Source organism: Mauremys reevesii, linkage group 5 (genome assembly GCF_016161935.1).
Source record: "Mauremys reevesii isolate NIE-2019 linkage group 5, ASM1616193v1, whole genome shotgun sequence".
Classification (NCBI taxonomy): domain Eukaryota; kingdom Metazoa; phylum Chordata; order Testudines; family Geoemydidae; genus Mauremys; species Mauremys reevesii.
This window is the reverse complement of record NC_052627.1, coordinates 25,984,677-26,000,072: the sequence shown is the minus strand read 5'-3', so window position 1 is coordinate 26,000,072 and position 15,396 is coordinate 25,984,677. Positions and strand designations below refer to the sequence as shown.

General features: G+C 47.8%; 1 long non-coding RNA gene across 2 annotated transcripts; it reads right to left on the bottom strand.

The window, feature by feature from the left end:
- Positions 1-373: 373 nt before the first annotated feature.
- Positions 374-11,726, bottom strand: LOC120406620. Of its 2 annotated transcripts, XR_005599415.1 has the most exons (3): positions 11,562-11,726; positions 3,487-3,841; positions 374-579 (listed from the first exon to the last, which is right to left on the bottom strand). It is a non-coding gene; the product is annotated as an uncharacterized LOC120406620 (long non-coding RNA). The 2 variants fall into 2 exon arrangements; XR_005599414.1 differs by lacking the exon at positions 374-579 and having other exon boundaries at positions 3,186-3,841.
- Positions 11,727-15,396: the final 3,670 nt, after the last annotated feature.

Sequence of the window (15,396 nt, the reverse complement as noted above, 5' to 3'; positions counted from 1 at the left end):
CCGCCGGATCCCAAGGGTGCAACCCAGACAGGGGTACTGCTGAGCCCTCTGGCTTACCAACCTGGGCTTCCTTACACTGATAGACAAGCTGACAACCTCTCCCAGTGCTGCACTTAAACATCCACAGGCAGGGACACACCCAGCTGAGTTACATGAATGCTTGTCCTAGCTACTCATGTTAGTTCATGAGGGGGGCTCTGGCCAGTTCCCCCCAGCTCAGGACCCCAGAGCTGTGCTGTCTTGCCCTTGTCAGAAGCAAGACCAGCATAAGGTTATAACCCAGGCTGCCCCTCCTTCACTGTGGAGAGGAGATGCACCAGCTTTTGTACACTGAGCAAAGGTTTCCCCAAGCACTTCAAGCAAAACACTTAGATAAAAGTACAAAAACAGGTTTATTAGCTACAGAGATTAAGTGATTATAACTGATAGAAAGAACATTCTGTCCCCTTATGCCTGTTTCTTTTGGTAACAAGCTAAATACTGCCAAGTTAGTGAACAAAACAGTCCAAGTCAATGATCAAGACTCATTGTATGGTACCTGCATAGTTGAGTCAGTTGATTAAATGGATGCTCAGCCACCTGGGCAGAGATCATTGTATGCTATTAGCAAACTTACAACACATCTCAATTTTACATTCGTATCCACACATTTGGACAGAACCATGTGTTTAATCAGATTGTGACCTTTCATACGAAAGTGTACATAGCATGCTTTGTGCAAGATATCACAACCCTATATGGATGAATATGGGGTTACAGGGTGTCATTTTGAGGTAGTGTCATGCCCCCTCAGAATAAAATGGGGGTATTTTAGTCTCCTTCCTCTGAAAGAGGAGGGATGGCCATGGCTGGAGATGGGACACTGGGCAGGGCTCTTGAGCGAGTACTCAATGCAGCCTAAGTACTTTCCTGGCTGTTTCTCGCTCCCATGCCTAGGGTTGAACTGGGCACTCTATGGGGGCTGGGAAGGATTTTCCCCTGGTAAGATTGTCTATCACCTGGGGTAGGGAGTCTACCTTCCTCAGCAGTGTGGGTCCTGGGGCAGGACTGTTTATGTACATTTCACTTAATCATTTCCCTGCCACTGCAGGGGCCTCAAGCACTGGTGCATTTCAGTCCCTCCTGTTTGCTACCTGTGGCACACAGTCTAGTCTCCCGGAGGCTGTAATTGGTCTAATTTTGGTTGTTCATTTAGTATGTTGGTACTTTGTGATGGCAGTTTGTGATTTACAAGGGGTGACACTAGCTGATCTGGTGAGCCTTGGCCTTAAATTCCATGACTGAGGTGATGGCCAGGCACACAAGATAGGACCTGTGTACTGGCTGCACTCCCAGATGTAATGCACGTGGCTGAGTTGTTACAAGATCATTGCACACAAACAAAACTTCAGTATTTACATCTCTTGACTGGCAACTAGCAAGGCAGTACAAAAAAGCCAGCTGGGTTCAAAACCTTCCTTAATTATGGAAGGCCCTGATGGCACTCTTAGAGCACTTGAGCATGTAGCTAGATTTAAGTTCATGAGCAGTAGAGACAGTTGAAATTTTGTCAACATTTTCTTCCAGTGAAAAGGGCATTTTCAGGGAAAAAGGAAATTCTGAAACAATGTTGCCAGAAAACCTTTAGCTTTTGTTGGGCGATTGAAATAAGGCTCTTTGGCTGCCTGTCTCACTTGCCCTTTAGGCCAGTAAAATTGAGATGCTTTCCTAGCAGTCTCCCCTATGGCTCCCAGCATCCCCCACAACTCTGATGCCAGAGGTAGAGAGCCAGGCACTCAGCCTCCCCTCCTCCTACACCCCAGCTCCAGGGCTAGAGATGCAGAAAGCCCAGACACTCAGGCCTGGGCTACACTAGTGAGGGGGTGTTGTTTCAAACCAAGATATGCAACTTCAGCTACATGAATAGCTTAGCTGAAGCCAAAGTATCTTAGTTCGACTTGCTGCCATGAGGAAGGCCAGGTAAGTCAACTGGCATGGCTCCCCATTGACACTGCTTACACCTCCTGTGGAGGTGGAGTACGGGCATCAATTAGCAAATTGGTTTATTGCATCCAGATGAGATGCAATAAATTGATCCAATACATTGAACACTACCTGCCAATCTGGTGGGTAGTATAGACATACCTTTAGTCTGTACCTTAGGTCTGGGAGGTTGACTGCCCTAGTTCCCTGCCTCTAGTCCTGAGGAGAGTGTAGAAGCTTAATACCCCAGCTTTCTGCCTCTGGAAGACTTGTCATTCTTCCAGGCAAGCATCTTGGAGGCCAGAAGTTTTTGGTTTAGTTCTCCCCAAGTTGAGCTTTCCTTGAAATACTAGTCTGTTTGTAGGACTTATCACAGCTTACCCTAACTGGGAGTTTAACTGTAAGTAGTGAAAGTTCATAAAATGTCATGACTTATCTCTGGATGGGAAAAGGTACAAAAAGGAGACAAACTGAATTAGTCCAAACAAAAGGCCTATCAGAACTCAAGGACTGTGTGAAGATCATGCTTGGGAAACAAGTGTGGAACTAGAGATTAGAGAACCAAAATTGTAGGACAAAATAATGAGCAAATGGGCTATTCCCCACCCCAGGTAAGATTGGTAGTAACCCTGGAAATATTTTGTCTTCCTCAGCAGCATGTGGGTGTAGGTCACCTGCCAGGATTATCTATTTATTTTATTTAACAAATAAATAGTTTCCCTGCCATAGCCAGGGCCTCCTGTTCTCTGCCTGGGGCACACAAGACCCATGGAAGGCTAGACTAGGTACATCACAGCTTCCAGAGCCCATGTGGCAGGATGTCAAAGCAAATATGATGTCTTGATGTATAAGACATTGAGAGGGGAAGTAAGGTTATGAAAACAGACTTCCTCAGTAATAAAATTTTAGACAAAAAATTGTTGACATTATATTGTTCTATCCAGTTATCCATCTCATATATAGCAATAAGTGTACTCCTCTGTACAAGGACAGAGTCTTGGTCATGTTTTATTTCAGGGAGCTGTTACTTGACTTAGTCTGAGTGTTGGCCTGAAGATAAGGAGGCTTCTTAGTAGGGGATCTTGTGAAAAATTATATGATCAACAAGGCCAGCCACCAGATCGGGAACAATAGAGCAAACCTAACTAATAACAGTGGGCCAATAATAAGTACACTTTGACAGTAGTCCACACCATGGCCACACCATTGCAAACAGCACCTTCTGAATGTTTCTTGGAATCTAGAGGGTTTATTCTTTCAGTGACTCCTAACTTTTTAGCCTTGGAAAATTTTTGTTGATGTCAATCCCAACAATCTGGGAAGCACCAGCTAATTTACAGCCAGAGAGGCCAACTCTGCCCAAACTGACAATAGCATAAGCAGAACCAGGTTTAACCTGCATAACAGGGGACTAAGAATCCATCCATAAATTGTAGTCCTGAAACATGGGAAAGTTTCCTGCTACATACAATTCATTAACATGCTAAGAAAGCAATTGTGCCATTTGTCCTTACATGTACATACCTTGGCACTATTGATGGCAGCCCCATAACCAGCAGAAACCCCCAAAACAGACAGACTTTATCCAGAGGAGGAGCAGCAGAAGTTCTTGCTGGAACAGAACTGGGCACAACTGTATTCTGTTAAGGTGCTGACGATTCACAGGAAATGGTGAATCTGCTTCCCTTGGCAGCAAAGTCTGTGCAGCATGCAGTTCCTGTGATTCAGAGAAGCGGCTGGGGACACATCCAGACTTGATAGTTCTATAGAGGCATGACTAATATTGTCAGTGGGTGAAATACAGATAAAAGTGAAAGTCTCACTGTGTCTTCAGGCAACAGTTGGTGTCAGGATTCAAATAAGAGCTGCATTCCCCACACTGTGGAGACAAAGAAAGATGAGACTGTTTTAGGAAAAAAGCAAACAGATCTTGTCTTAAATAGCTTCTGAACCAAAGAGACTCATTCACTGCCAGGCAACAAGTCTGTCTACTGCAGCTTTTCAATCAAGTGCTCTTTATTATACTGTCCTGTGGAAAAAAGAGTCTGCTTTACCTGTCAGCTGGAGATTGGGAAGCATTTTTAGTACTTTAAAGTGTACAAAGAATTTAGTCACAAAATTAAATAGCATCTAAGCTTTAAGAATTCTCATCTAATCTTTTAGATAAGACCACTATCAAGAATTAACACATTTACACAGTTACAATATCAAATCAAATAGGTGATGTATTTTTGTACTTAAAGCTATTAAATTGTAAGCAGAAGGCTGAATCATGAGTTTCAACTTAAAATATAGACCCTGTTACCCAAGTTATTAGATTTCCCCTCATTGGAATAGAAATAAGTTTTTGGCCCCCCAATGCTCATTAGATGAAAGAAAGCCAGTAGTACTCCCCCCCCCCCCCACGAGTGAAAGTTTTGAGATGGCTTTGTACTGAGAAAGCAACCATTTTGAGTAATTGGTTTAGAATCTGAGTTAGAGAACCAGAAGAGGCCAAATAATTGGATAATTATTCTAATTCAGGAAGCAACACAAGTTACCATAAGGCACTTTCATACTAGCATAACTAAATTAGGGGTGTAGTTTTGTAATCTACAGTTACAGTGAGGTAACTTGTAGTTTAGATATAAAATATCTTGCATTCTATGATAAAATAATCTCCTTGTAGAAGAATCATTAGGATTCTGGGTTCCTCACTGAAATCTGACATACTCTCAAGGAGCAGCAAAATATAGCATTTGCCATGAATTCCTGGATTCTATTGTGACACTGGCAGATCAAATGGCAGCTTTTAGGCCTTAGCCAAGCACTAACAAATTCATTGCTGGAAGCCAGTCCAGCTCACCTGTGTGTTGGTATAATTAAGATGGGTAGTGGACTTGCAAGCCTTTTCTAAGGACTAATGCATTGTAAGTTGCTACCATGTATGAATCCTACTTCTAGTGTCTGTAGCCCATGCTATGATCTTTTAAAGCTATAGCAAACTCTTAAGTATTTGTTCTTAACTATGTACTAAAAAACAACAGTTTTATGTAGTGTTAATCCCTTTGAAAGTCATTCCCAATAGGCAAGAGGATCTACCAAAACTAAATAGGCCATGGATCACCACAATACAAAGACTTGTTAATTGCTCCTGCATGGGCTAAGTGCAAAATGGCTCACCCCATCAGCTTAAGTTATGAAAGAAGGAAATAAAGATAGATAGAAAGTGCTCATGGCAGCACTTCTGTTCAGATTCAGAGGGCTGAAGCTAGGAAGCAGAGATCCTTGTGGTCACCTGTAAGCACTGAATCCAAATTGACCAACTGTCAACTTTTAATACCATAGATTAACTCATTTGTTATATGCAATGTTTGCCTGCTTTAACCTGTAAGCAACTCCTTTCTTTTTCCTAGTTAAATCCTTAGTTGACTATAGGCTGGCTGCAAGCATGGTCTTTGATGAACAATCTGACCTAGGGTAAGTTTTCTCTTGGGACTGGAAGCAACCTCAATCTCATGATCTTTGGTGTACGGCAACCAACTATCTCCAAGTTCAGCTTGCCTGGGTGGCGAGACAGACTGGAGTGCCCAATGGAACTGACTGGTATATTGCTTCTGGAGTTCGTTTGTTACTAGGTTGATGAAGTCTAATTCTTGTTCATACAACCAGTTTGTGGTGTCTGCCCTGCTTTTTGACAGTCTTCTCTGAAGTCAGCACTGTTGTGAACCACCCCAAACAGCATGATATGCATCATCCCAATGTTTTCTCTTGTTGTTCAAGAGTTACAGTTAGTAGCCAGACCCCAGGTAATGTGAGGGAGGGTGTGGGTATCTAAGGGTACCTCTATACTAACAAGTGTAGACATGACCATGGCCCTCAGTTGTCCACACCTAAATCCCAGAAGCAAGTGTCTGAAGGCAAGAGGGTGAGTAGGCTAGTATGCCTGAGGGGTGTGGGTAAACACCTTCCTTCCATACCTGTGCCAGTTTGCAGCATGAATGGGGGTAAGGGACAAATGAGACACCTGGTACTAGTAGTTCTCCACCCTCATTCCCACTACATACCAAACCCTTTTCTACCTGATTACCTAATCTGTAAAGTGCCCTGTGAGTGACCCCATTTTCACCAGTAGTAGCATGTTGCACTGACCATATCAGAACCGCTTTCCACTGCACTCTTCACAGGGGACAATCATAAGAACAGCCATACTCGGTCAGACCAAAGGTTCATCTAGCCCAGTATCCTGTCTTCTGACAGTGGCCAATGCCAGGTGCCTCAGAGGGAATGAGCAGATCAAGTCATCAAGTGATCTGTCTCCTGTCACCCATTCCCAGCTTCTGGCAAATAGAAGGTAGGGACACCATCCCTGCCCATCCTGGCTAATAGCTACTGATGGACCTATCCATGACTTAGTTTTTTTGAACCCTGTTGTAGTGAAGGCCAAGACTAGATCCTCTGGCAAAATATCCCCACCCCCCCCCTTAGTTGTCTATTTCCAACTGGAGAGTCCATTTTATTAATCTCTCCTCATACAGAAGCTGTTCCACATCCTTAATCATTTTTGTTGCTGTGATAAATGAGGGGATGTAGCTCTCTTTTATGGGCAGGGAGACAGCTATAAAAATCCTTGTTAGTAGCTGTTCTCTACTTGCTTTACCTGTAAAGGGTTAACAAGTCCACAGATAAAAGGAAAGGAGTGGGCACCTGACCAAAAGAGCCAATGGGAGGGCTAGAATTTTTTAATTCGGGGAAAACCTCCCTCACACACACACCCACCTGTTCTCTCCAGAGAACAGCCACAAGCAGCAATGCTATAAGCATCTTTAATCTAGGTATGGAAAATTAAATCATACCTGGAACTACTTATTTGAAACCCCAGACATGCAAGTAGATCAGGAAGTGTCTAGAAAGACCATTAGATTTATCTGTTTTATTTCTTATTGGCTTGTGGACTCCTGTGCTAACCCCAAATGCCTGTGTTTTGCTTGTAACTGTTAAGCTGGACCTCAAGAATACCCTTCTTGATGTTTAATTTTGTAAGTGGGGTTTTTTAAATCTAGCAAAAGCTTAAGTTGCAAATGTATTTTCTCTGTTTAATAAAATTTACCTTTAGGAACAGGATTGGATTTGTGTCCAAGAGGTTTGTGCCTATGATGTTCAATTAGTTGGTAGCAACAGCTGATTTCCTTTGTTTTCTTCTCAGCTCTTTGCCAAAGGGGTGGTGGTGAAAGGTACCTCACAGGGAGGAATTCCCAAGTGCTCCTTCCTGGGTCCAAAGGGGTTTTTGCACTTGGATGGGTAGATGCTGTCACCACCCAAGGTCAGAGAAGCTGTAACCTTGCAAGTTTACTACAAGCCTGGAGTGGCCAGTATTACTTTAGAATCCTTGTGCCACACCCTCCCCGCCCCACCTTCTGCACTCAAAGTGCCAGAGTGGGGAATTAGCCTTGACAGTTGCCCTTTTCCAATACATCTTTTGAGATGGGGCAACCACATGTGCCTACAGTATTCAAGATGTAAACATACCAGCTTGAGGGATAACATCTAATTCAGACCCCATCATTTTATCTGTATAGTTGGGATTATGTTTTCCAATATGCATTACTTTGCATCCATCAACATTGAATTTCATCTGCCATTTTGTTGGCCAGTCTCAAGAGATCCTTTGCAGTCTGCCTGGGACTTACAAAACTACTCAAAATTGTTATCACCTCACTGTTTACCATTTTCCAGATCCTGTTCTGAGAGCAGCCACCTGGCCCACTGACTACATCCAGGTGCTGATCAATGTGTGGTTGAAGTACATTCTCTAGGGCTTCTCCTGGAATGGCAGGAAAAGTCACCTGTACCAAGAAATTTCACCAAGTAGAAACAGCTGCAGGAGCATATTCCAACCCAGGACCAGAATGAATCAAGCACTGGAGGCTCCCATGCAAGACAAAACTCCAGCTGGGTTCATTGTACATGCCCCTTCAAGGAGCATGACTGGGTGCTGTAAACTGCTTCCAATGCACAGCCAGAAGTGGGTCATGACCCCCTCCTCAACCCTGTCAGACAGGATGCTTATGAGGCATCAGGGACTGTGAAGGATGCCCTGGAAGACAAGTAGCATATGTTTCTTTGTAACCAGTTGAGGAGACCACCCCACTGTCACCCCCCCATGAGCCTACAGAGGACCCCCAAGTCATGGCAGGAACCGGAGCCTCCAACTGGTAAGTTACAGTGCACCGTCCCTTTGACAGAGGCCCATTGGTGGTTCACAACTGTATCAAAAATTATCAGGCCTGACATGCTCACTACAGCTAATACAGTTGTCCTGATAGACACCCAAAAGGTGGCATGTAATGGATCAGTGGAAAACTCACTGATCATTAATATTTTTGCATGATGTATGGGGTGTGCACAAATATTTATAACTGTACTAGAATTATGCTCTTAAAATTAGACAAGCAATACATACAGTGCTTTGTCTAAGGCATGCTGTGTTTATTTGCTTGTCTGACCAGCTTGGTTGTCAGGCAGGCACAATGAAGGTACATTTACATAAAAAGGTAAAACAGCCACCTACTTAGAGATCTATTGTGAGAAAGTAGGATCACCACTTATAGCTTTCTAACAGGGGCGGTCCAGGTTTAGTTAAACTTTACTAACCTTGCTGAGCCTGCTACAGCTCCAGGATCCCATGTTATTTTGGGTAAACCGCGCTACCATGCAGACCCAGCCCAAGTGTGCAAGAGAACGATGGTAGGGAGCAGAAGGGGACCTTTGTGAACATACAGGACGTTATCAGTGACACGAGTCCTCACCTCGTGGGCCAGGAGCGCGCTGCTTGCAAAGCTGCTCACTCCGAGGGAAAAAAGTGGGCGAGACACCCTTTTTGCTAGGAGGACAAAGTCTGACCCTCAAATGATAAGCAATTGAATCAGCTAATAGTTTCCATTCTTACTATATGATTAAGGCCCTACTTAACTTGCAATATTGTGGATTCAACAAAATTAGGCTTCTAGAGCCATTTTGATAGTGGGAGTCCTGGGTGGCTACTCTAAATTAGAGAAAAGTAATGGACTTTATTACTGTAAATAAAGTCCATTACTATTTTTTCCCCACCATTTTCCATGGCTTGTCTGCAATTCAGCTGCAATTTTTGGACACAATTCAAGTACAGCCTTTTAGTATAAAAGTGCATCAAGTGAGGTCTTGTATGAAAGCCTTTGATACACTAGTGACTATTTTGAAACATCTGTACTGCACTATGGGGAATTTTACTTTACACTATTCTTCATCCTGCAGCCATCTTTCTGTTGCCAGCTTTTTAGCTTTACACAAGTCCTGCCTGTTCCCTCATAGGAGGGAGCTTGCTTCCAATTAGCAACCTCCTCATAGCCTACCTCTCCCCCTATTTGCTGCTTAATTGGTTGATTGGGCCTGCCTGGCCTAATTTAACCCTTGAGGACCCATGTGAGGATTACACCTGTCACTAGGGCAAAAAGACATTTGAGTTATCCATGACTTAAGGGATTCAAGAGGTCTGGTCTCAAAATCCCAGAACATTAGGTCCTTCAACCACAGAGGTTCAAGCATCTGGGAAGTGAATGCAGTTGAGAATTTTTGGTTGCTGAAGTTTAGTCTTACAGGCATTTCTCTTCCCCCCCCCCCGCCCCACACACACTTTTGGCACCCTTTCTAGCATTACTGCTTATACTTTGAGTCACTTAAACCTTCGACCTGTTGTTCAGTGCACTTATTTCACTTTTACAATAAATCAATTCAGTGCTGTGATTAAATTTAGAGTTGTTAGCCACAATTAGTAAACTATTGTTATCTCTTCAAAGGGGCAGCAAGCTTATTTCCTGTGAGTATTCCAAGAGAAGGTGGGCCACTGCAGGGAAACATCCCTGGGGAACTGAGGAGTAGGGGTCTGTTAGTGGCAAGGCAAGGTTTGGACTGGCAGAGTCCTGAAGAGAGTTTCCTGACAAAACAGACAGGTACACCAGGGAGCTGTCATACAACTTACCAATGGTAAAAATTCACTTGCTGAGACTGAGAGGCGTAACATAGTAACTCAATTCTGGAAAACTTGGCTGATTATCCTATTGACAACTGGTTTGGGTGAAATTCAGGAATGAAGTGGGTAGTGGAAGCCAGGGGTGACCCACATGCTTATCTGCAGGCTGTTGGTGTCCAACCTGAGAGTCACGGCAGCATAGCATTTAAGGCCCCCTAGAGCTGCAGGGAGATGGGGTGGGAGTTACACAACCTCTTACTGGTGTGGGTTAAACCCCAGAATGTTACACCTCCACCCTCCCCACCAATATCCTCTCTTGCACCATTGATTCCAGATATAATTATCTGGGGCATTGGAAGCATCATGCACTCATTTTGCCTCCCTGGATAATGAGCCATGCATTGCTAAGTCTGAGTTTGAATTGCAGTGCTAAACCGAAGGATTGTCACAGCCTATCCCCCTTACCAGACTCCTCCAACTTTCCCTCCTGGATCCAGTCCATCCCAGTTATCAATCAATGATTGTATTGATTTCTGACAAGCCAGTATTATGCATTTAGCTGAAGTTATGGCTTACAAAAATCAGATCATCCTGTATTCATGCATTTCTTGGCCAGCAGCCAGACAGCAATGGCATCAAGGCACAAAAAGGCCTCACTATTTTGAGTGTGAGGGGGTTAGGCCCTTACACTGGGCTTACAGGGGAGCAGGGGCAGCGCTAGCCATTTTGCCACCCCTAGCATGGCAGCACGCCACAGGGGGCGCTCTGCCAGTCCCACGGCTCCAGTGGACCTCCTGCAGATGTGCCTGCGGAGGGTCCACCAAAGCCACAGGACCAGCGGACCCTCTGCAGGCACACCTGCGGGAGGTCCACCGGAGCCACCTGCCGCCCTTCCAGCAACCGGCAGAGCGCTCCCCACGGCATGCCGCCCCAAACACGTGCTTGGCGTGCTGGGGCCTGGAGCCACCCCGGCAGGGCAGTCATTTTGCCTGGCACATGAAAGTGACCAATGACTAAATAAGCATGGGAAAAGTGACCCAAATCCTTCTTAAAAGGTGGTCATTAGATAACTGCATGAAGAGAGACCAGAACCTAGAGTGGGGAAAGGAGAGACCTACATTCCCTCACTAGCCAGGGGAATTTTTGCTTAGCAGTTGCCTGGGGCCCAAGAAGAGCTAGATGGGGGCAGTTAGTGGGTTGGCAGTGTCCCTCCCTCTCTGTCAGGCCACTCCACCTCACTACACCCTTAGGGCACTACCCTCTACCAAAGAGTAGATCTTAGGTGGGGCAGTTCAGGCCAATAGTCTCAAGGAGCCCAAGCCCCCAGGTAGGGCAAACCAGGTTAGATACCTAGGCCATAGAGAGGAACAGGCCTCTGAGCCTCAGGTGGGGAAGCTACCAACCTAGGGTGGAGTTGGCAGCAGGACATCAGGGGAAATCCAGGTCCACCCTACGCTAACTAGTCCCAACCAGGACCCCAACCAGGAGAGTGTTCCACCACTGGCTCAGCAGGGAGCCAACCAAAACACACAGACCAGCATTCAAGCAGCCACAGAACTAAACTATAATCAGCTGTCCCTGGACTACTTCCTACTCTCCCACCATAAGGTACCTGCAGCTCAGGATCATCCTCCATCTCCTGAAGATAAACAGCAAGCAGCACTCCCAGCAAATCTTCTCCCAGGTCATCCTCAGACAGGACACAGTGTAGCTGCTACTTCAGGCTCTAGAGCAGTGTGAGATCACCTACTCCCTTCCCTGACTCAAGCTGAACAATGGCAGAGGTTCTGCCTTTTATACTTCCTGCCCCACCCCTCAGCTTCCTGTAGGAGGGGTGAACCCAGCCTGGCTCCACCCACCAGAGATCAGAGCATGGTACCTCCCCTTCCAGCTCAGTGGGAGGCCACTCAATCTCCCTTGGGAGATGGAGGCACTAAACCCTTGTTTCACGGAGAGGTGAATCACACAGGGCATTTAAAAGGTGTGAAACAGAAAGAGACCTGAGCCCATATTTAAGCATGGTCCTTGAGCTTCAGATATGTAGTGGATACCCAAATCATTTGTTTGAAGGTGAAGGACCTTGATCACTATTTACAGGAAGGTCCTTCTACATGGCACTTCTAGGGGGCATAAGCCCACTGAAACAAGTGTTTAAGACCCAAGCCCTCATTACGGGGAAGCGGGGGCACGCATGCAGTGTGTCTCCATCCTTTTTTCAGGGCTTTTTCTTCCCTTCTACTAATCTTTTGGTGCTTCTGTGGTCTTGTCCATTTTGTCTTTAGAGTTGCTAGAAAGATAGCAAGAGAGACGAGAGAGAGAGACAGAAGGTTAGATGTGGGCTGAGTGAATATATGATTACAAGATCAATTTAGATTAATCTGACAAGCCTCTCCTGCCTCCTTGAACCTAAACTCCTAGCCTTCCTTACCTGTCTGTGTACCTCAGGGGAGCAGCCTGGCTTTGCAGGGTAGCTGCTGAGCTGGAGATCAGCTCCTGTCATCTGCTTTGGGAGTAGAGACCCACCCCAACTCCCTGCAATACCTGCTCAGAGGAGTTAACCTATAAACTGGGGCGGGGGGGTGGGGAGTCTGAGACCACTGCACCCCTCTATTGCTCCCCACCACTCCTTTCTGCCAGGGGCTCTCTGTGCCCCACTTCTTCTACCCCTCATGCTGGGACCCCCCACCCACCGCGGGGAGCCCCTCCTCCAGCTTGCAGTCAGTCCCTCACCCATCGGCGTGCTCTGACCCACTTCTCTCCCCTCCCCCACCCAGGGCTGGGAGCCAGCTCTCTCCACATCCCAGGCTGAGACTCCCACTCCTCCCAACTCTGTGCTCACACCCCCCAGTCCTCCGGCCCTGCCCTCCCCTGGGACTGCACCCCCGTCCCCGTGCTGTCCCCTGGCTACCCATCATAGGTGCAGTGGGTCCGGACTCTGATCGTGGTGTCAGCACCGTCACCGATCAGGCAGTGGAAACCAGGGTCTCGGCACATTTGGGTGGGATGCAGACCCCACCCCCATTCAGCTATAGAGCCCCTGCCTAGCTGTCCTGGATATCTGGCTCACATTCCCTCCCCATGGGGCTGGCAGCACTGTCGTCCCTTTCCCAGGAGAGCTGCCTTGGACACCCAGGTCCATTTCCCTTGCTGCATCCCTCACCCCCACTCCTGGGCCTGGCAGCACTGTGGTTCTGCCACTAGGGGAGTCCTCCCGGATGCCTGGGTCCCATTCCATCCCTGTGAGGGCTGGGGGAACATGGGGGGCGGGTCAGAGAGATCACAGGAAAGCAGGCATGGGAAGGGTCACAAAGGATGGAGAGGAAAGGAACATGGAGGATTAGAGAGCATGGGGGGCTTGGCGGAGCGGAGGACAAAGATGGTGAGGGGGTTATAGCAGTGGAGGGGGCACTTGAGGTTTGGAGGTATTGGGAGGAGAAGTAGTTAGGTCTGGGGAAGGGAGAGGGCATTGCCGGATTGGGTTGTGCGTGGGGTAGGGAAGCAGCAGAGGCACCAGGGGGCACTGGGGAGGGCAGCAGGGGAGTCACCAGGGGACCCACTTATGCTGGATGCCTGGAATCTGGCAAAGTCCCCAGCTTCCCTGGCCTCCTCATACCCGAACAGGCACCAATTGGTGACCGACACCATGTCTGACCTTCCAGGAGAGTGGGGTCACAGCCAGCCCAGAGCATGACATCTCCAGGGGTGCTAGCTCCGATCCGGCCCCAAGACAGGGAGTCAGACTGGTTGGCTCGGTGTGAGTGTGTGTGTGGTGGGGGAATGGGACATGGGTCCTTTCCTCTGTAGGGGACGCCAGCTCCAACCCAGACCCCAAGTAGGGGGACTGGCTGGCTCAAGGGGGTGGGGAAAAGGACATGGGGACCTGACGGTGAGGGGTGCTTTGGGGGGAATTTACTGATACACAAGATGATCTGCTCCTTGTAGATCCTGTACACAAGGCTCTGGCTCCCCAACTGGGCATAACGATGGCACAGGTTGTACCTGCCCAGGGAAAGAGCTGTGAACATCACCTCATTCACCCCCTGCCTTTCCCCACACAAGCCACGGGTAGCGCCCAGCTCCCTTGTTCTAGGCCACTAGATCCATCACCCTTTGAGAACCAGGGATAGAACCCGGGCATTCTGGCTGGGCCCGGTACCCGGTCAGTTCCTTCGCTAGGGCCAGGACAGCGTCTCCTGTGATATCTGGGACCTGCTGCACCATGGCAATGTCACAGAGCACCAGGATCTGCAGAGACGCACACTGAGCAGGGGAGCGTGGGCAGCCAAGGACCATGCTAGCTTCATCAGCACCTGCTCCCCGGGCAGAGGCCATGACAAACCCACCCTCCATTCCTCCAGAGTCAGGCTAGTCCCTAAAGCCCCCCTGTAGAGCCAGGTAAGTCTCAGAACCACCCCCCAGCAAGCACCTCAACCAGTTCATGTATCACCTGCACATTGGCCACCTTGGCCTCTCCAAAGTTGTGCACATTGAAGGTACAAACTTTGAAGGAGGCCTGGGCAAGGTGCACCCTGAGCAAGAACAGGAGAAGGGTGGGAGAGTGTTATGGGGGGAGCCACAGGCAAACAGGAGAGGGCCTTGTGGGTCAATGCCCAAGCAGGGGAAAGGGGGGGGTGTCAAGGGGACAGCGATCTGGCTCATTGCTGAGTCTGCAGCTGGGACATGGGTCCTTTTGACTGGTGGATCCCAGGACATTAAGGGGAGAGAATAGTCTGGGCCATGCTAGAGTCCTCCCCTCCACCCCCACCCCCACCCCGAATCCATCCAGGCCCCAGATAGAAACTGGGAGTCCTGGATCCAAGCCCCTTTCCCCCCCTGGTCTAACCCACTAGACACCAATCCCCTCCCAGAGCTGGGGATAGAACGAGGGCATCCTGGTTTACAGCTCCCCCCATGAGCTGCGGTGAATTCTCCAGCTCTGGCCAGGTTTAAATCAAGATGGGATGTTTTCCTAAGAGATCTGCTCTGGTTTAAGCAGGGATTAATTCAGGGCCTGGGTCAAACAGGGGGACAGATGAGATGATCACAGGGATCCCTTCGGGCTTTGGGATTAATGAAAACCTTGAGCTGTCAGCGGAGACCCAGGGCAGCTCATTGTAAGGCCTGACACCACAGTCATCATCAGCTGTGTATGCCTTGGTGGGAGGAGGAGCCAGGCTGATCTCCAGGTGGACAGGGAGTTTCACCACCTGCAGCCAATCAGTGGGTAAAGCAGGGTCAGGAAGTTTATTTAAGGGCCAAATCTAGGCCGGCTTCCCTCTTATGGGGAGGGCTATGACAGAGAATCTCCTTCAGAAAGTGCTCCAGCTTGCAGCAAGTTTGGGGTTTTCCAGACCCTCTCCTCCCCGCGTCTGCTGGTGGGTGGGAACAGTCTTCTCATTTCCAGCATCAGTTGATCCCTGGTGAGTTTATCCCCATTGGCTTTTGGG